This window comes from Rhinopithecus bieti, unplaced genomic scaffold, assembly GCF_001698545.2.
Source record: "Rhinopithecus bieti isolate Rb0 unplaced genomic scaffold, ASM169854v2 scaffold_64281, whole genome shotgun sequence".
In the NCBI taxonomy this organism is placed as follows: domain Eukaryota; kingdom Metazoa; phylum Chordata; class Mammalia; order Primates; family Cercopithecidae; genus Rhinopithecus; species Rhinopithecus bieti.
In genome coordinates, this window is record NW_016824829.1 from 535,652 (window position 1) to 557,992 (window position 22,341).

A 22,341-nucleotide genomic window follows, 5' to 3' on the forward strand; every position below is an offset into this window, starting at 1 on the left:
GGAGTCTCGCTGTGTCGCCCAAACTGGAGCGCAGTGGTGCAAGCTGGGCTTACTGAAAGCTCTGCCTCCCGGGTTCACACCATTCTCCTGCCTCAGCCTCCCGAGTAGCTGGGACTACAGGCACCCGCCACCTCGCCCGGCTAGTTTTTTGTATTTTTAGTAGAGACGGGGTTTCACCATGTTAGCCAGGATGGTCTCGATCTCCTGACCTCGTGATCCGCCCGTCTCGGCCTCCCAAAGTGCTGGGATTACAGACTTGAGCCACCGCGCCCGGCCTAGGATAACATCTTTATATTTGTTCATTTAGCGATTCATGGTTCTTTCTCTTTGACCCTCCTCTTTATATCTTTGGCCTATTTTATATTGACCTTTTGTTTTCTTATTTTTCAGAGTTCTTGCTAAATTCTGGATCCCATCCATTGATGGTTATATTTGTTATACCTTCTCCTGGTATATAGCATACTTTTTTTCTTTTTTATGTGTCTTTTGTGCTACTAAAGTTTTATTTTAAAAGTGTAGTCAGTAGTATAAGTATTTTCTTTATTGTTTGTCTCTTAATGCCTTGTTTCAGAAATATTTTTTCACCCTGTAAACATAGTCTCCCTTTCTTATACATGTTTTAAATTTTTGTTTTTCATTTTCTGTTCTTTTAAATCACAAACAACTTTTGTGTATGGCAGCCCAATTTATTAAATAAATATGTTTTAACATAAATATTAATATATTTGCTCAATTATCTGTACCACAACCATTTATTAACAGCTTTTTTCTTTTTTGAGCATTTTATTCATCTCATTTGTGTAATTAGTCAAGACTCCATTGTCTTCATTACTAGAGTTTTGTAGTAAGTATTGATTCCTCACTGCTTTGTCAAGTTACCCCAGCTTGTTCGCTGTTTCCAAAACTATCTCAGCTTTTATTGTTCCTTTACTTTTCTAAATAACTTTTAGCATCAGCTCTTCAAGTTCCATAGAAATCTATGGAGTTTTAAATTGGAATTACATTGATTTATATATACATTTGAGCAAAATGAAAAACTTTATGGTTCGACTCTTTCCACCCATGAACATCATATATTTCTTCTTTTATTTGGTTATTTTTTTCTATCTTTAGATGACGTTTGGTAAATTTTTTCCATATAGGTACTACCCAACATTTTAAATTTTATTTGTATGTATTTTATAGTTTTTTTTATGGAATCTTTTAAAATGGAGTATTTTAAAAAATACATTTTCTAATTGTTACACGTATATGGAGGCCTTAAAGATTTAATGTGGCCAGGCGCAGTGGCTCTTGCCTGTAATCCCAGCACTTTGGGAGGCTGAGACTGGCGGATCACAACGTCAGGAGATCGAAACCATCCTGGCCTACATGGTGAAACCCCGTCTCTACTAAAAATACAAAAAATTAGCCGGGCAGGTGGCGGGCACCTGTAGTCCTAGCTGCTCAGGAGGCTGAGGCAGGAGAATGGCGTGAATCCGGGAGGCGGAGCTTGCAGTGAGCCGAGTCCAGCCTGGGCGACAGAGCGAGACTCCGTCTCAAAAAAAAAAAAAAAAAAAAAAAAAAAAAAAAAAAAAAAAAAAGATTCAATGTATTGCTTTTTTCTCACCTTGCAATTCAGTTAAACTCTCTCCTATCCAAGTACTAACCAGGCCCAGCTCTGCTTAGCTTCTGAGATCAGATGGGATTGGGTGCATTCAGGATGGTATGGCGGTAGACACAATTCAGCTAAACTCTCTTGTAATTTATCTGCAGACTTTCTTTAAGTGTTCTACGTTGAAAATCATGTTATATACAAAACAGTGATACTTATGCTCACTCCTTTCCAATCCTTAACTCTTTTTTAAATTTTATTTTACTGATTGATTAGGAATTCCAGGACAATGTTGAATAGAACCAATAATAGAATATCCTTGGTTTGATTTTAAAGGGAATGCTTCAAAACGTCCCAACTTTTCATTAGTATAATATTCCATTAAGTATAATACTCATTCTGAGTTTTATTATATATTCTTTTTAAATTCATGAAGTTTTTTTTTCTAGTACTATTTTTCTAGTGTAAAAAAGTCATGAGTAGGTTAAATGTTATCAAATGCCTTTTCTTCACTCTACCTCTTGAGGTGATTATGTAATTTTTTTCTTATAATCTATTAGTATGATCAATTACATAAACAGATTTTTATCACATTAAATCATCTTTGTATTATTCTTATAAATACAATATTTTATTTACAAAATATACTGCTGGATTTGGATTGATAGTATTTTGTTTAGGATTTTGTGTTCATGATCATACATAGCATTAATCTATAATTTTACATTTTAAAATATCTTGATTTTTGTGTCAAGGTTATTTCTTGACACAAAATGAGTTGGGCATCAGTATCACTCTCCTTTATATTAAATCAATATGTATGAAATTAGAATTATCTGTCCTCTGAATGTTTGGTAGTACTTTTCCCTTGTAAAGACATCTGAGCCTAGGGTTGTATTTTTCATGACTGAAATAACCTTTTCTTAACTGCTACCATATATATTAATATTCCTTTATTTAAATACATGTATGGTATGGAGAATTATATGTGGATGTGTATATGAAAATATTCAAATCTCCATATGACACAACTCTTATTTATACACATATTAAAATACAGAATGCCATGCATATTGTTTATGACAATTATCTAATCAGGGGCACAATTTTAAGTTTTGAGTTCCTATGTAAATCTGGAGCCCCTTAACCTTTGGAATTTTTAATAATTCAAATTTGTAAGATTGAGTGTGTTGGTTCTATGATAATAACAACAACGAATATTTGCTGAGTACTTATTCAGGGTAAGGAAGTTTACCTTCATTATTAACATTTAATGCCTATGACAATTATATGAGACATAGCTCATCCTATTAGGCATGAGGAAGTTGAAGCCAAGAGGATGGATAATTTGTACAAAAGATCATGGAGAGTGAGTGGCAGATTTGAGATTTAAACTAAATGTGTCTGAAGGAAAGCTGGTGTTCTTTTCACAACACCTAACTGGGAAATGAATGATAAAGATAGATTCAGTTCTGATAATAAGTAACAACAAATTTTGTTGCTGTTACTTTTTGAAATTGAGGTTAATGATATAGGACAGCAGGAAAATTGACTATGGCAGATATAAATACTGCTACGGCTTTCATGTACTGTCACATAGCCTGTATTCTGCACAATTCCAGGGGGCACCATGTATATGTGCCCCAAAGTGAATGATGCTTCTCTGGATTGTACATATGATGGCATTTAATGCTGTGAACACGTACTTGCCTTGCAAGGTTCTGAGGAAAGAAAGAAGTCATTCTATGAGAATATATTTACTTTACAATTAGTAAAAGATTAACTGCATTATTGGACAGAGTTTTGGGATTCATATTAGTACACAGATGGGACTCTTTAGGATTATATTTTATAAAACTTGTGCTTGATATTTGCTGTTTTTAGTATGATACTTCATAAAAAAGAGAAGTATATTTTGGATAGGGCAGCTACTTAACTTCTAAAATTTTAGTTGAGCATTGATTGTAATATTAAATAAGTTTAAAAAGGAAATTTACAGTTTGATTATTACTTCACGCAGGAATTCTTGCAATGCAATGGAATAAGGAAGCAAGTATGTTTCTTAAGAGGTAGAGACTTTGTTTCTTATTTCTTTATTTTTCCTTATTGAAATTTAATTTGGAGTTTTTAGTAACTAAGGATAAGTGATAAATATAGTAAATGTGACAATCTATTTAGTCATGATGCTAGCTTTGGAAATAACAAGTATACTAAAAAAGGAATTTCATAGTATGAACATATTTTACAGGCATTAGAAGTAATGTGTTTTTTTTTTCTCAGAGTTTTTTTCTGGTCAATATTGTGTCCTATATTTTATGTTTTGAATACAAAACTTTTATAGTATTTATGATTTTCCCTGACCCATCCATTCTGTGCTTCTTTCTCCATTTCCACTACACTTTTACTTCCTTTACCCTGAATATATTTTTTCCTTCTAAGTCCTTTAATCACAGCAGTATCCACTCTCCCTGCTGGCTGTCAGTTCTTTTTCTCCTCTCAAAGTCATTTCAGTCATTGTTCTTTATGCCTCTCAGAGGAATAAAAAAGGGCTGGTCTCTGAATTATTTTTTCTCTTTGAAGCAAGGAGAATGCCGAGTGTGCTAAAAATCACTTTAATTTAATAGGCTCCCAAAAAAGTGAATTCGGGTTTTCTCTCTATTGCCATTAAAAAATTTATTTACCCTGTCATTTAAATTTTATAACAGATTACAAAATTTTAACATTTAATATGACACGAACATTTGGCACTTTTCTTTTGAACTCACCTTCAGGCAATGTGTAAAACAATGCCTCTCTACCCTTGGTGAAAGTTTTGACTTCTCAAAACAAATATGTTAATGCAATGTTTTTCTTGAGTGAAGCAACACTAAAATAGTTATTTTTTTCTCTTGGATTTTTAAAGAGCTCTGCATATATTCCCAGGGAAAATCTTGAAGTCTTTCTCAAGTATTACACACATATGTACATATACATGCAGCCCCCAAAGGTTAAATTGTTAGCTCATTCACTAGGATATGAAATGTATTTCCCCATAATAGTCATAGAGTGGTGGTTATATTCATTTACATCCTATTCCGCTCCAATGTCAGTGCTATATCACTAGGCCTAACTTCCATCAGTAAGGTCTTATAAGAGTACTGCATTCTGATATCTGGTGGTAATGATGGCTATGGAGGTGGGATGGGTAATATTTTCAGGGGCATATCCCTTGAGTGAATCAGGCACAACTTGCTACATATAATCTTGACCTGATTTTAATTATTATTTACACAGAGCACAAAACATCACATATCTTGGGGAAATAGGATAGTTTGAAAAAAACAAAGCCACATGGAAACCTCCAGTTATAATGAAAATTAGAACAGCGTATAGTGTGGGTCAAGGTTCTCAGGCATCCCAAAAACAAACACATAAGTGCATTAACATAATTTAACAAAAATGTAATTGGGGTTCCATGAGCAACATATTTTTATTTTCAGTATAGACCGTAAATGCCCTCTTAATTTCTTTTCATAGCTAAATTCATTACAACATTGAACTAAAGAATACAAGGTTTTTGTTTGTTTGTTTGTTTGTTTGATTTTTTGAAACAGAGTCTTGCTCTGTCACCCAGGCTGGAGTGCAGTGGTGTGATCTTGGCTCACTGCAACCTCTGCCTCCTGGATTCAAGCAATTCTCTGCCTCAGCTTCCCGAGTAGCTGGGATTACAGGCGCCCACCACCACGCCCGGCTAATTTTTGTATTTTTAGTAGGACGGGGTTTCACCATCTTGGCCAGGTTGGTCTTGAACTCCTGACATCATTATTCACCCACCTCGGCCTCCCAAAGTGCTGGGATTACCGGTGGGAGCCACCGTGCCCAGCCAAGAATACAAATTTTAACTGCCTTATTGATAAAGAAATCTGAGAGGGTGAAAGATGAATGGAGCATTTGTCGTTCCCATTCTTTATTAAATTTTGTTTTTGAGACAGGGTCTCACTGTCACCCAGACATGTGGTGCGATCATGACTCACTGCAGCCTTGAACTCCTGGGCTCAAGTGATCCTCCTGCCTTAGCCTCTTGAGTAGCTGGGGCCACAGTTGCACTCCACCATGCCCAGTTAATTTTTTTTTGTAGTACAGATGGGGATCTCCCCATGTTGCCCAGGCTGGTCTTGAACTCCTCGGATCAAGCGATCCTCCCACCTAGGTCTGCCAAAGTGCTGGGATTACAAGCATGAGCCACTACACTCCATCATCCTCTCATTCTTCAGCCTGTTTTTCTTTTTTTTTCCAGGCCTGACTAATGCTTCTCCAGCCTGGCCCAATTTTCCTTGTGAAGTCTAAGGTGTATTTGTATATAGATTTTGGAGCATAATTTTAACCACTAGAATATCCTCTCTCCACTGATCTCTCTCTCTCTCCCCCGCCCTTCCTCTCCCAGCATTATTTATTTATTTATTTATTTATTTATTTATTTATTTATTTATTTAGGGATGGGGTTTTGCCATGTTGCCCAGGCTGGTCTCAAACTCCTGAGCTCAGGCAATTCACCTGTCTGGGCCTCCCAAAGTGCTAGGACTACCGGCATGAGCCACCATGCCCAACCTCTCCTAGCATTTCATTCAGTTTATCTTATTCATCTCTTAAATTTGGTAATCTGAATATTTTGCCTATACGTGATTTCATCAGATTTCTCCACTTCTATTTTGTGTATTGGAGTTACGGATTGTGTACTTAACATACAACTACGTATGAAACAATGAAAATTTGACTTATTTTTTTCCTGTGGATCTAAGACCAGTGGCATGTGAATCTTTTAATATGGTTATAATGATAGTACCTAATATTCTTTCTTTTGTGGAGCTGGCTTTGTTGTACACAGAGAGTTTAGCCTTGATTATTCTTAATCTAGATTCTGTATTTTTATATTTCTGGATTCAATTTGCCTTCACCCAAGAGTTGCATCACAGAGTGCCTAAATGCTACTTAAAATGAAATCTGAAAAACTGATAATTAAATAAACTTTATTGTTATTTCTGTACTAATCTTTTATGAGGGAAGGATCAATAACAAAAAAATTACCATCAGATGCTTATTCAAGCAATAAGAATGCCATAGAGGCAGTAGACAGTTTAATCTCTTTATTCTCACTATACTGATTTGATTGGAAAGATTTGAAAATCAATTTGTTTCAAGCAACTTGGGGTGAGGGGAGGATACAAGATATGAGAATCAAGAAGAAACTGAAACTAGATGTCAGCTCAGAATTCAGGACAGATCTAGGGATTTGGACAGCAGGAGTCTATTGATTTTGAGTCAAGGGCTCTGCCATTATTGTGATTCAGTTACCTTTCATGTGTCTCTTCCATTCTCCTCACTCTACTGACTTTATTCATCACCCTCCATTCTTTATATATCTTTTCTCTACCTTATGCCTTCTGCTTACTCGTAATTTTGGTTTACTCATAAATTCAGCTCCTACAGTTTCCTTCACCCTATATTTTTTCATGAACCTTCACTGGCTTTCTCTAATAGATATAACATAAATTTTTAACAAGTTTAAATTTCCTAAGATAGAGGTTGATATTTTTCAAGTCAAAGAATATTATAGATTACTGACTAGACTGTGGATTGACTTCTTATGGGTCAAATAATCATCTTAGTCCAATCAGCAGATGTTGCCTGAACTTTCAAACTATGCAGAAGCTGTGGGAATGGGGCAGTTTCCATTTGCAGGGGCTGCTGGCATGGTAGCCACCATGATTAACAAAATCTGTCCTCATTATATGTTAGGAGTTAAAAGCTTCTCAACCAAAGGTTCGATATGTTAAGCAGTGATGAACTTTCCCTTAGAAACAAAATTATACAAGTAGAGGTAATGTCAAAAGAAGAATATCTGAAAATTCTTATCCCTCAATTCAGTAATGACTCATTAGTATACATATTATTTAATTATAATGTGATTAAAGTTCTAAGAACTTTTCAATTCTTACTACTGTAAAGCACACTTGTTTAACCTTGGTTAATATTTACTGACTACTGTCACCTGTGATAACACAGTAAGTATAACTTATACAGTAAACAATCTGATTGGCTGCTGAAAAAGGAATGGAGAATAAAGGGTTTAGGACCATGTATTGTAGAATTCAGATAATTCTAAAAAAAAACCAAAACAAAACAAAAAACAAAACAAAACGAGTGCCTTTATGGTCTATCGAATGGTCACAATGCATTGCTTAAATTTGTTTGGGAAATACGCCTATTCTTCTTCCTGATATTTACTTTCACAACTGTAATTCATAAGATGAAACTGTGTGCTTAAAACATCAACAAGTTATATCCAGTAGGGGAATTGGACAGGTGTGCTGGAGGGTGGTTAGAGGGAAATTACTAGTAATCACCCTCTGTGTACTATGCAACGTATTATATGTGTCTATAAAACATTTATAATGCTCATTTTATAGATAAGGAAGTTGGCCTAAAGCTGCCCAATGTCACACAATTCCTAAATGAAAAACCAGGCATGATTCTTTCTTCATGTTGAAAGTTTGTACCCTGTTGTTTCTTTTTACAAAAATTTTATTTCAGTAGCTTTTGGGGTACAAGTGGTTTTTTGTTACATGGATGAATTACATAGTGGTGAATTCTGAGATTTTCATGCACTTATCACCCGAGTAATATATATTGTACCTAATATATAGTTTTTTATTCTTAGTCCTCCTCTCACCCTACCCCTACTGAGTCTCTAGAGTCCTTTACCTTACCTTATATAAAGCTCATGTCTTTTAACAACATGTTGTTGCTTTACTATGGCCCTTCTCTGATATTCTTTCACTTCTAAATATTTCTCAAATAATGACGATTTCCTCAGATATTTTATGACAGTTTCTGTATTCCAGCAGGTGCAGTCATTGTGGACTGGTGAGAGAGGAAGAGATAGAAAAGCCACTTAGGCTTCTGAACTGTTAAAGAACTCCCAGAGGTCTTGGCTTTGAATACAAGAAAAGGAGCATGAATATTTGCAGATATTTCTAGGCTCTCTTCCCATAATTGCTGATTAGTAGAATGGGTTGGGTGGTGGAGTATAGCATGTTATCCTATGACTGACAAATGAAGATAAGGTATTCTTCCAGTTGGATACCCAGATCAGTATCTGTACTATCTCAGAGCTCTGCATATATTCCCAAGGAAAATCTTGAAGTCTTTCTCAAGTATTACATACATATGTACATTTGCATGCAGCCCCCAAAGGTTAAGTTGAATAATTAATAGAAATAAAGGAAATCTCTAATTTCTAACCTTTACTTATAATCTATATTTTATGAAGTATAGTATGCAAGAACCACAGCATAAATCAAGAAGTTACAGACCAACTAGCTTTAAGAAAATGGAAACAAAGCATCATAATAACCCACCAGCTTCAGGACAAAGAACCTTTAATTTTTTTTCATATAATGTGGGTTAATGACAATTAAACCCATAAGACTAAATGCATTGACTATTATACAAGTTAAATTTTATTCTACTTTGTAAAGGTATGAATAATTCTTAATTTTACCTTTTATTTCATTAATCTTATATTTTAGAACAAAATTCCAATGACCCTTCAATGAAGAGTTCTAATTTACATTTCAAATTTGTGCTTCATTACAAAATTTTAGAATAAGAGACCTTAGGAAATAATGTGGTCTCTAGCTTTCAAACTGATTAATTGCTTAGGCAATGATATTAAACTCTGGTTTGATATCACTCCAGGGTGAGTCCAATGATCTAAAAATTACTGAAATAAACTTTAAACTACAAAGTAAATGTATACTTTGAATATTCAGTTGGTAGACATAAAAAACTAAAACAACTTGATCTATGTGTTATTAATAGAATACTCATTTAAACAATGGGAGAATATGAATTCTTTTCAATTCTACATGGAATATTCTCTAAGATAGACCATACGCTGAACTATAAAACAATTTTCAACTACTTTTAAAGGTTTGAAATTATGCAGAATTTGTTCTATGACCACAACTGGATTAAATAAGTAATCAATAACATAATAATCTAGAGAATTCTGAAATGTTTGGAAATTTAACAACACACTGTAAAAAAAAGCTGATGGGTCAAAGAAGAAATGACAAGAGAAATTAGAAAATAGAATATTAATGAAAATACAATATATAAAAATTTGTGAAATGCAGCTAAAGCAGGGTGTAGAAATCCATTCATCTCTTTAAATGCTTATGTTAGAAAAGTGATTTAAATCTAATGATCTTGGCTTTCATCATAAGAATCTAGAAAAAGAACCCAAAGTCAGTCGGAGGAAAGAAATGATCAAGAGCAGAAATTAACAAAATAAAAATTAGACAAACATTAGATAAAATCTAATTATTTGAAAGAACTAATTCTTTGAAAGACCAAAACTAATTGGTCTTTCAAAAGACCAAAAACTAATTCTTTGAAAGACCAAAACATATTGATAAACCTCTTATCAGACTAATCAAGAAAAAGAGAGACAAATCACCAATGATTGAAAGAGGGGATATCACGACAGATCCTACAAAATTTGAGAAGACAACAGAAAATATTTATGAACATCTTTGTGCCAATAAATGTGACAACTTGGATCAAATGGACAAATCCTTGAAAAATATCAATTAACAAAATGAACTAAAATATAAATTAAAAATGAGAATATATCTATCTCTACTAAATAACTTGAATTCATAAATAGAAACCTTACCTCAGGAGAAACCATAGTTTTACTAGTGAATTCTATAAAACATATACAAAAGATATATTTCTGGCTTCACAAAAACCTCTTCCAGAAAACAGGAGGCCAAACTAATTTTATGAGGCCAACATTACTCTAATATTAACGCTGCTAAATCCAAGTTTATTAAGCTTAAAATCGCCTACTTTAAAATATACCTGTAGGTTTGCTAAACATATAAAGCTTTACAACACAATTCTTGTTGGTTACTTCTAAGTTAGCATACTATATTCTTGCACCTTAGTTTTCTAAAACCTACCCATTAGCATTGGTATTGTGCCTGATTTGATAGGCATTTTCATAATTCAGAAGAAAATGGAGGAGAATAAAAGAAAAAATTTTAGTTGTCTGCTTTTCTGATCTAGAATAATTTTTCTATTTAAGCTATACATTGAACAAACACAAATCTTTTAAAATTGAAAAAATATATTTTTTGCTCATGATATAAAATTTATATAATGCAAATAAACAAAAAGTATAAATAAAAATAGTCTAAGATTTCATGCTTCTAGATTACTATAATCAATGTCTTGAGGTAACTTCTCTATACAGTTTAATAATAAATATGCCAGTGGGAAGAGAACTAGGGAGAATTAATAACTGTGAGTTTTAATCTGGAGAAAATGAACATATGACATTGGGTAAGTGACTTAATCCCTTTAGGCCTCAGTTTCCTCATCTATAGAATGTGAAGATCTGATTAGACATTCTTATGGTCCCTTCTAACTTTTAAGTATATATTAATCCAAAGTGAATCTCACACCTCTTGAAGGCATAGAAATAAAATGAAAATCTATACTAAGCAGAAGGTGGCAGTGTTGTTGAAGAAAAGGCCTAGATTTTAATACCAGTAAGTGCAGGTGGATTGCTATGCACGGTGTTTGTACCTTGATAAAATTAGTGCTGGAGCAAATTAGTGACAAACCACTAATTTAACAGGATTAAGATATCCTGTTAAAACAGTTAGTTGTTTTTCCGAGGTCAGTAATATCATTATATATGACATTGCTTTGCTGTGAAATGAGATAGAATCAAACATGATCACCTAAAGCTCACACAAATATAGAAGTCATGCTAAGCTCAGAGCTTTTAAGCGAATAATAATTATTGTTATATTGGTTTCAGGTATTTTGAAATAGTTTGCCTGGCTATTATTAAGTGACAACTTCCTCATACATATTTGCAATTTGGCACAGATATTTTAGTGAGGCCAAGTTTTCATTCTTTGTTTTCCAACTTTTGAAATAAAGGAGGATTCAAGCACATACATTTTAATGGTCTTTAGAGAGCTTATCTTTAATACCTAGTAATGGAATTCAATAATTCAATCTTTGTTCTTTGTCTTAGAAATATCTGAGTTCAGTGTTTATAGTGGGGTTAAGATATGATATTTAAATTTATGATCTATTGTTTGTTTAGCATAACATACTAGAATACCATTTAATAAGGCAATAGATTGTAGGGACAGTTGTTAGATTAAGATTTCATTTAGAATGAAAAAAATCTGTTAGTAGATTTTGCTTGAGTCAGGTACAGTACTCCCCTAAAATCCCTCAGATTTCTACATTAATTAGATACCACTGTCTTAGTCCATTTGAACTACCATAACAGTGTATGATAAATCAAGTAGGTTATAAACAACAGAAATTTATTTCTCTCTCTTCTGGAGTCCAAGATCAAAGTGCCAGCAACTTCAGTGTCTGGTGAGAGCCTGCTTTCTGGCTCATAGACAACACTTTCTTGCCGTGTCCTCACCTGGTGGAAGGAGTGAGGGAGCTCCCTTGGGCCTCTTGTGTAAGGCTTTGCCCTCATGACCTCATCACCTCCCAAAGGCACCACCTCCTAATATCATCACTTTGGGGGTTAGGATTTCAGCATATGAATTTTGGGGAGACACACACATTTAGACCATAACAACCATTTTTTTTTTTTTACTGGAATATCCCTCTCACCTCTGCATTTCTGGGATTATATACTATAGGAAGCAGATACACATCCAGGCCAAATTGTTTTTCTGTCCCTCTGCAAAATTTTTGGGAAAGATTAAACTATCAGAAAAAATAGAACCAGCGATGCCAAAGATGAAGCATGAGATCACATGTTAATGCTAACACTCTTCCAAAACTCCTTTTTGTCTGGGTTTGTGTTATTTGCATGCAGCCCACAGGGTGGAGGCAGAAACCAGTGTGGGAGAGTGGGAGGACCTCTCCAGTGGCAGGAGTCAAAGCCTTCATTCCCCCACTGCTGGGCTGTCATCCCCCAAGGTTGTTGCCTGGTTCTTAAATTACCATGGCTTTTCCAGCAGGAATGTTAAAGTTTCGTTTTAGGCAACATCTTTCCTTCTTTATGAGCTGACTCCTCTCTCTTTGGCTATTATTCTATAGAAAGAGTCACCCCATATATCTTAGCTACATATTCTCCTATCTGGGGTAACTTCCTGTATTATACCACGAGTATCTCTTTCTATTGCCTCAAATTCCCATTGGCAGCACCCATCAGAGTGACCTCCTGGCTCTTCCTTGATGATGCCGGACCTGTTCCCACCTCAGGACTTTTACAGTGGCTGTTCCCTATGCCTGGAAGGCTTTTCCCCTGATAATCCTGTGACTAACTTTCTTAATGCTTCCAAATCTTTTTTGTTCTAATGTCGCTTTCTCCGTGAAGACTTCCCTGATCTTCCTATATGCAGTTGCTACTCCCTACACCCCCACCCTCCTCTGTCCCCAGCATTCCCACTCCCCTTTCCACTCAATTTTTTCTCCATAGTACTTTCCACCTTCTAATAACTACATAACTTACATATTGATTTTGTTTACTGTTTGTCTCCCTCTGCCAAAATGTAAGCCCTATGAAGGCAAGACGTTTTGTCTATTTTGCTCGTTGCTGCATTTTCAGTGCTAAAAAAGTGCCTGTCAGAACAGAAATAAGCAATAACTACTACTTGAATGAAGATATCAGTTCATTTTCTCAAAAGAATTTTCTAAGTGGTTAGAAAATTATTATTCTCTATTCATTTTCTTCAAAATAAAAGAAGGAACAGGGATGTATGCAGTAGACAGAAGCATACATACTTGTCAAGCTTGGTAGATACTTTAAAAATATTTCAGAAAGCTTCTTTGTATTCTTAACGCAACCAAAGATGACTTACAAGAAAATATGTGTCAGGATAAGAATTGAATTCATATCCTGCTATATAAGCTTAATAATAGAATAATTTTAAGATATAGGTTAAGGCCAATTTGGATCTTTTTGAATGTTCTCACAGGTGAGTTTATTATTCTGTGCCCAGTGTTTCCTCTAGTGGGCTGCAGTAATGCTTTGGCTGCCAGGTCATTGGGCAACATTGCCAAGAGGTGCTGAACATTCTTATTCCCTTTCTTTCCTTCCCCTGGCTAACCCGGAAAAGTGCAAGAAGTATAACATATTCTGCAGATCATTAGCCAAAGTGTGCTTCCTCTGGGGTGTGCATCTAAATTATATGCTTATTAGGAGCTTTGTGAGTTAAAAATTTGTACTCAAAGAAAGTTATTCCTATGATACTTTACTTATAATTTGGAAAGCAAAAAAGCAAATTTTCAGACACTCTGAGCTCAACCCAAACTGGATGACTCTGTTTTCCTTATAAATACCATTTAAAAGTTAGCCTTATGCCAGGATCCTCCCTTCTCTCTTTTTTAAAAAAAATTAATTTAAACGTAAATTTTACTTTTTTTTTTCCTTTTTTTATGAGACAGGGTCTTGCTCTATCACCCAGGCTGGAGTGCAGTGGTGCCATTTCAACTCACTGCAACCTCCACCTCCTGGGTACAAGGGATTATCCTGCCTCAGCTTCCTGAGTAGCTGGGATTATAGGTGCGTGCCACCACACCTGGCTAATTTTTTTTTTTGTTTTTTTTTTTTTGTATTTTTAGTAGAGATGGGATTTCACCATGTTGGCCAGGCTGGTCTTGAATGAACTCCTGGCCTCTAGTGATCCGCCCGCTTTGGCATCCCAAAGTGCTGGGATTATAGGTGTGAGCCACCGTGCCTGACCCAAGACCCTCCCTTCTCTTGAACAGATCTTTTCAGTTTTCTTACATTCAAATTTTCCTCATTTTTAAGGCTCAATTTAAAGGCTACTCATTACTTATTTTTGTTACTGTGTTCTCCAGATGGAAAGTAGTATCTAACTTCTGTTTACCACCAATGCTAGTCTTTCATTTCGAGTTTATAGGCCAGCAGGAAGGATGAATTGTGTTTGCTAATAACTATGAAACAAGGTAGAAATTGATCAATATATTTTTAGATGATCAGATAAAATCCTACAAACATTTAGAGACAGAGTCAACTTCTGGCTGCTTCATGGTGGAGGTGGTATTTGACCCTTAAGGAATGGATACAATTTGGGTGGGCAGAGAAAGAGGAGGAAAGAAGGACTTGCCAAGTTGAGCAGACATAAACATGGAAACAGGAATTCTTATAAGAAATAGTTATTGGTTCAATGAATGTGATGTAACAAAGTTTAACAAAGGAAACCTAATGAGAGCCAGGGCTGGAAAGGTAAGATTGGGCCAAATCATGAAAAGATCTGAGTGTCAGGGAGTGTCAGGCTAAAGGAATTTAGATCTTTTTTTTTTTTTTTTTTTTCTTTTTTTTTTTTTTTTTTTTTGAGACAGTCTTTCTGTGTTGCCGAGGCTGGAATGCACTGCACGATCTTGGCTCACTGTGACCTCTGCCTCCTGGGTCCAAGTGATTCTCCTGCCTCAGCCTCTGAATAGCTGGAATTACAGGCACCCACCACCACACCCAGCTAATTTTTGTATTTTTAGTAGAGACAGAGTTTCGCCGTGTTGGCCAGGCTGGTCTTGAACTCCTGACCTCAGGTGATCCACCCGCCTTGGACTCCCAAAGTGCTGGGATCACAGGCATAAGCCACTGTGCCTGGCCAGGAATTTAGATTTCTACTGAAAATGGGGAATTATAGACTTTTCTTTATCAGGCAAGTGACATGGACACAGATCTACTTAAGGTTAAATTAAACCAATGTATAGCTAGAATGGCCTAGAGTGGGGAGATTCTATAGACAAGGAGACCCTTGCAATAATCAAGCAAAGGGATGATAGAGGCATGAACATAATAGTAGCAATGAGGAAAGAAAGATTGGGATGGTTAATTGACAGGGCTGAGTTAGAATCAACAGGACTAGACAACTGACTGGTTGAGTAAAGGGAAGCGGTGTTGTGTCTAGGTTACTGGAGAATGGTGTTTATTAACCAAAATGGGTATGTAAGTTTTTGTGCATGTGGGACAGTTAGGTTTTACTGACAAAAGAAGTTAGGTTTTACGAGAAATGTTGTTTAGGGTGTTTCCAGAAATATATCAGAGTGGCGAACTAGTAGGTTATTGATGCCAGCTTTTTCTAACTTCATAAGTGTTATTATATAGGCAATCTAAGGTGAGGAACAGTGTCTGATATTTTTCATTTTCACCTTTCATCTATCCTGAGACCTATAACAGTGCTGAGAACATTGTAGGTACTCAAGAAATATGTACTGATTGATAATGTATTTTACTTTTGGAGACGGGTTTGTGGAGAGAAGCGACTGGCCTCACTCTAAAATTGTTATTTAAAAAGTGCCCACTGGCTAGGCATGGTGGCTTATGCCTGTAATCTCAGCACTTTGGGAGGCCAAGGTGAGCAGATCATTTAAGGTCAGGAGTTTGAGACCAGCCTGACCAACATGGTGAAACTCCATCTCTATGAAAAATACAAAAAATTAGGCAGGTGAGGTGGCACACGCCTGTAATCTCAGCTACTCATTAGGCTGAGGCATGCGAATTGTTTGAACCTGGGAGGTGGAGGTTACAGTGAGCCGAGACCATGCCAGTGCACTCCAGCCTGGGCAACAGAGCGAGACTCCATCTCAAAAAAATATAAAAAGTAAAAAAATAAAAAGTGCCCATGGCTCTGAAGTTTCCTTCCTTGAGTAGCTTGAGGCCTGACATTCCCTGCACTCGAATGGGTTACTACAATGTAGGTGGCTATTAACATGTAAATGATATCTGCATGAACATAACACAATATAGCATTAGGTCTTTATTAGTTAGCATATTCTTTAAATGAACAAATCCATTCCTTAGATGAGAGCTGGGTTCTAAGGGAATAAGAGAAGGCAGAGGTACTTTCTGTAGAGAACAAATTAGAAGGGAAATTGTGAAAGTAGGGTCAGTGACAGGCCCAGTAAAGTGGTGAATTCTGGGCAGATCTGAAGTAGGAGCTGGAGGAAAGATGGGAAAGAGTAGTGCTGGCAAGGCAAAAACAATAGAAATTCACTACACTGAATGAATGGGATCATTTAATTTACAGTGTAAACCAAGAATACAATTTTAAGCCCCCCAGCCAACTAAATGGATCCCCTTCTTGGTCACAGGCGTTCCAAAGTAAATCTGAAACATTAGTTAAGGCCATAATGGGAAGTAGGGGGGTGTCAAACATTCCTCACTATACCATCCTCCCTTTGGAATTCAGACACAACTGACCAGCATTAAAATTAAAACAGAGATCTTAAGACCAACAAAACTGACTCTTTGTTACAATAAGATACACAATTCCAACCTGACTCTAATGTAGCATCGCATGACAGATAACAGGCTCTAAAGGAAATTGAAGTATTTTACCCCAAAATACATTTCTTTGACATATTTTGAAATGGCCCTGCAAAGCTGTGTCTTGTGGGGAAAAATCTACATTCTGTAGAGAAACTCCTTCCCTTTCCAGGTATTTTCCTGATCCAGGAGAGATTAAGAGTCTGGTACCTTTTTAGGTTTGATGAGAGACATTTAGCATCTACATTCCCTGAAGCCTGCTACCTGGAGGCTTTATCTTCTTAATAAGAAACTTGGTCACCACAACCACCTGTATTTTAACCCAGATACTTCTTTCTATTGATACCAGGACTTCAGATAATAATTTAACTCTTTCAATCAATTGCCAATCAGAAAATCCTTGAATCCACCTGTGACCTGGAAGCCTCACCACCTCCCACCCCCCTACCCCCAGCTTCAAGTTTTCCCACATTTCTGGACCAAACCAATGTACACCTTACACATATTGACTGATGTCTGTCCATAACTTCTGTCCCCCTAAAAGGTGTAAAGTCAAGCTGTAACCCAACCACCTTGAGCACATGTTCTCAGGACCTCCTGGGGTTGTGTCATGAGCCTTGGTCATTCATATTTGGCTCAGGATAAACCTCTTGAACTACTTTACAGTGTTTAACTCTTTGTGTCAACAACAGTGTCATGTGTCTTCAGTTATAGATAATATAAATTGCAGCGTTATTTACAGTGGGGAGACTCTAACTCTGGAAGTCCAGAGGCCTAGCTGTCCCCCTTGCACTGGCTAGGCTGCTTAGCACAGATTTTTAACCTCCAAATGCCTCTTTGTGAGGCAACCTAACATAGTGTAAAGAGGCTCCAGATCCAAAAAATCTGAATTAAATTTTGGCTCTCACTTACCAAGTCGTGTGCCCTTAGAAAACTACTTCAACTTGTTCAGCCTTGGTTTCCGTCTTTGTAAGCTGGAGATATCATTACATCATACCCTTTTTTAAAGGATAAATGACAAATTTAAAGCACTTGGTAAGTAAAAGGACCTCAGTAAATATTATCCTCTTTCTTCCTTTCCTCTCTTCATTTTCCAAGTCTATGAAATGATAGAACTGGACTAGATAACATTGCATATCCCCCTTTCCATGCTTCTTTTAAAAAATGATTCTATGAATTCTTGAAATCCTTCCTCCTACATTCCTGCCAAAAGTCTACAAGAATCATAAATTAATGCTGCCAGGAAAATGAGTCAAATAAATGACTTCTTCTTTTCTCCTCCTCTGACATGCTGGTGTTCCCTCTGTTACCCTTCCCTTCCTTTCCCTCTCTCTTCAGAAGGCTGTGTTTTAGTTTGGCTAACGTTAAAAAAATCAGTGTTAATTGTGAAAGCACAGTAAGGAAGAATTTATTCAGGACCATCATGATAGGTAATGGCTCCACTGCAATGTAGTCTTGCGGTGGGGAGAGAGATTGAGCTTGACTCTGAATACAGCATGGGTAAGTGGGAATTTATGGCCCAGGAGAGGATGGGGGTCAGTGGATAGAAAATTAAGAGGAAACATCATGGATAAGAGGGATTCTGGCTAAATTGATCTAACAGGATGCTTGATGAGGGCAGGCCAGGGTGATCAGACATTATGGAGAGTGGGGGAAAATTGAGGATAAGAAACCTGATCAGGTATCCAGGGCAATCAGATACTACCAGTGGGGAGTTCTTGCTAAACTGACTTAGCAGGGTTCTTTGCTAAAACTTGTTTTTATAAGAAAGGGCACAGATGGGCCTACAAAAACATTCAGGAGCTGACTAAAGTTTGGACAAACAAAGAATCTTTGTCAATACTAAAGGCAGATTATAGCCACTCCTTTCCAATGGTACTAAATGACCATGGCTGAACATAGGATTATTTTTTTTTCTTTGTATGTTGACCAACAGGCTAACAGAGATGTTGGCAGGAGAAAAGAAGGCCAAGATTCCTTTGATGAGGTGATTCAGGACTCAGGTAACTGTTTGCTGGAAGACAATACCCTTAACATTCCCTGAAGAGGGAATGAAATGTGTCCTTATGGGAATCTACACAAATACAGACGGCTGGGAGCTGCTGGGTCCATTTGTGGGGATAGTTGCCAAGCAGAGGTGTTTGGAGATTGCCTGTTACAGTGAAGTACAAGTTCTCATGAATGTTTCTGAGGCCACACTTGATCCCTTGAGGCTGCCTACTTTAAAAAGGGTGAGGTCTTCTCACTGCCCGATTCTGACTTCTGAATCCTAGATACCAAGGTTTGTGTTGGAGTGCCTAAGTGCTTGCTGTAGGCTTGCTTCTGAATAGGCTGGCACATTGGAACTTATGCTTCTTGTGTTTTGTCCCTGAAGTGTTCTGCATCAAGTGCTTGCTCTGTTTATTATTCCTTGTGCTTACTCTTTGTTTTTTTTTCCTTTCTGTTCTTATTTGAACAGAATCACAAATGTACTAACCTTTTCTGAATTTTGGTCCATCTTAAGGAAGGCTCCAATCTAAGCCCCTCCTCTGGGTAGAAAGGTTCTTTACTGCCCTTTGCTCTAAGAGTTGGCTGTCAACAACATTTAGGATCTCCACCTGGAATCCAGACTGTCCTTGATATGGTTTGGCTCTGTGTCCCCACCCAAATCTCATCTTGTAGCTCCCATAATTCCCACATGTTGTGGGAGGGACCTGATGGGAGATGATTGAATCATGGAGGCGGGTCTTTCCCGTGCTGTTCTTGTGATAGTGAATGGGTCTCACAATAACTGATGGTTTTAAAAATGGGAGCCTCCCTGCATGAGCTCTCTTTTTGTCTGCTGCCATCCACATAGGATGTGACTTGCTCCTCCTTGCCTTTTGCCATGATTGTGAGGCCTCCCCAGCCATGTGGAACTGTAAGTCCAATGAACTTCTTTCTTTTGTAAATTGCCCAGTCTCAAGTATGTCTTTATCAGTAGCAGGAAAACAGACTAATACAGTTCTACTGTGTTTTGGATGAAGTTGGTAATGAATCTTAACAAAGGCAAAATATGGCTTCAAATAAGAAGAGTAATCTTGTCGTCTTTCTCTGTATATTAATATGCTATTATACTCAGGGAACAATGCTTTCCAGATTAATATCAGAGAAACAAAAAAGTGAATGTAACTTTCTGCTATTTTATCACTCTCAGTTTCAATCATTTAGTTGGAAACCCATCTGAATAGGCTAGCAAATAGGACTTGATAGGATGAGAATTGAATGTAGGCTGGCTGGAAAGACAGCCATAAGATCATACTGCAACACACCTGCAATCCTGATTCAGGGCTTAAACTTTTCATTGACCAAGACAAAGATGTGCTGGACAGGGAAATTGTGCAAAGTTCCCTACCAAAATATCTCTAATCCTTATAGCAGCGTCAGAGAACATTCTATTATCCATTTCATTAATTTCTCATGGATGAGAAATGACACCTACTGTTGTTATAAGGTGTTTTCCTAAAATTAGACTTATTTCTGAGAGCACAACTGAGAAAGGTGGTTAATCCCAGGAAATATTAGTGAAGAATTTATACATTTGGAGTTGAGCTTCATAGGATTGGTTAGAAGACCAGAAGGGCAAGAGAGATAAGGAAAGGTTGGGAACATAACTGAAGTTGAGGGATAGAACATTCGCTCAAAAGGGAGCTAATGGATGGGAAATAAATGGAAAGGGGGTGTTATGGAGGAACTGGGGGCTTCAGTGAGGTTAAAAAAAAAGCCAGATACATTGTGTTTAAAACAGTGAACAAGTTAGACATATGGATATTTCAGTCATTCAGTGAGAATTGATTTAAGATTTCAGAGAGAGTAAATGAGAAGTCCTATATGACTAGATGTAGATACCTGTGGGAAGAGTTTCAGGAGTTAAGACTGGAGTAGTAGTTGGGGCTGACTCTGAAGGTCTTTCATGCCTTTTTAAGGAGCTCTAACTTCATCTGAAGACAGCTGAGGTAAAGCAATGGGGTCTTTGTCTTTTGGGGAGTGGCAGAATCAGCACTTGTTTTTAGGATTATGTGTGTGAATCCTTGCCATGAGAGGGAGAAATTGAGGTTATTTCTTCAATGCATTTGACAGATAAGGAGTGCTTAGTCTAAGGCAGAGGCAATGGCACAGGAGAGAAACTAGATTTGCAAAGCATTTCTGTGATTGATAGAACTCACGAGTTTTGATGACTCACTGGGCAGGGTGAGAGAAAGAGAGGAAGCACAGAATATTCCCAGGCTTTTACATTTGAAGTGTCACCCTTAACAGAGATAAAAAAATGAGAAGGAACAGGTTTTGAAGTGGGATGGGGTGAGGCAGAGCTAAAATAAGTTTTGGTCATGGTGCATGAGAAGAAGCTATGAAACGTAAAGGTGGATATCGATGTCTGGACTTCAGGAAAGATTGGGGCTGGAGCTGAAGATTGAAAGCTTATCAGCTGTAGATGGTAGCTGAGGTCTTGAAGAGAGAGCAGGTGGTGTGAATGGAGAAAATGACCTCAGATGCAAACATGGTAACCAATAGAAGTAGAAGTAGTTGTCATAATGGCATGAAAAAAAATGACCAGAGAGGAAGGAGGAGAAGCAGGAGCTGATGAGGCTCTGAAAGATATGATAAACAGTACTAAATGCTGCAGAGGGCTAGGAGGGGTGAAGACAGAAAATAGAAACTTGGATTTAGCAATGAGAAGGCAACCTAGAGCATTGCCAGTAGAGTGGTGGAGGCAATGAATTGAGGAATGTCCGTGTAGCGAGAAAAAGTAGATAGTGTGGATAGAATTCACATTTGAGGAGTTTAGTGATAAAACAGGTGCACAGCACTAGAGAAGAAGGTCCTGTCATGAGGGTCGTTGCTGGATTCAGGTACCTAAAAAGCTTTAACCTTGAAAAGGGCTGTGAGACAATTGGCAAATGTAGTCAAAATGAAATCCCTCTTTACAGCTGTGTCTTCTTGGGCTTTAATGTAACTGTTATGTCTGGGATATATTTGTTTCATCCTCAGAATATCTATGTTTACCAGCAAGCTGTATTGTAAAGCAACTCTGTTGCACATTATTTTAAGAATTAAAAACCATCCCTTTTGTTTTCCTTACCCAACGGCAAACATTTCCTTTTTTAAAAGCAGGGCTGGGCTATGACGATAGTTCATGGCCTACATGAAGCACAGGCTGAGACCCCTCACTTCCAACTGGCCTTTCCCAAGTTTTCCCCAGTTCTTTGAGACCTTTGGAGAGTGGATTTTTCTGTACATAAAAGACTCAGATGTCTTTAGTCCTTCTCATCTCAAAGGTGAGATTGCTTATCTCTTTGAGTCACAGATATACACACAGCCTTCTGTGAAATTTCTGCCTTAATCTCTTTGATGGGTGATGTGTTAGCTATGCAGACTATTTTCAAGTTATTGTTTT

The 22,341-nt window shown here is 37.0% G+C and overlaps 1 long non-coding RNA gene across 2 annotated transcripts in view; it reads right to left on the reverse strand.

The window, feature by feature from the left end:
- Positions 1-22,341, reverse strand: part of LOC108522450 (uncharacterized) — a 71,498-nt gene that overhangs the window by 12,132 nt on the left and 37,025 nt on the right. For both annotated transcript variants that reach the window (XR_001883475.1, XR_001883476.1), the window contains exon 3: positions 17,841-17,926. This is a non-coding gene — a long non-coding RNA (uncharacterized LOC108522450). The remainder of the gene's footprint in view (positions 1-17,840; positions 17,927-22,341) is intronic.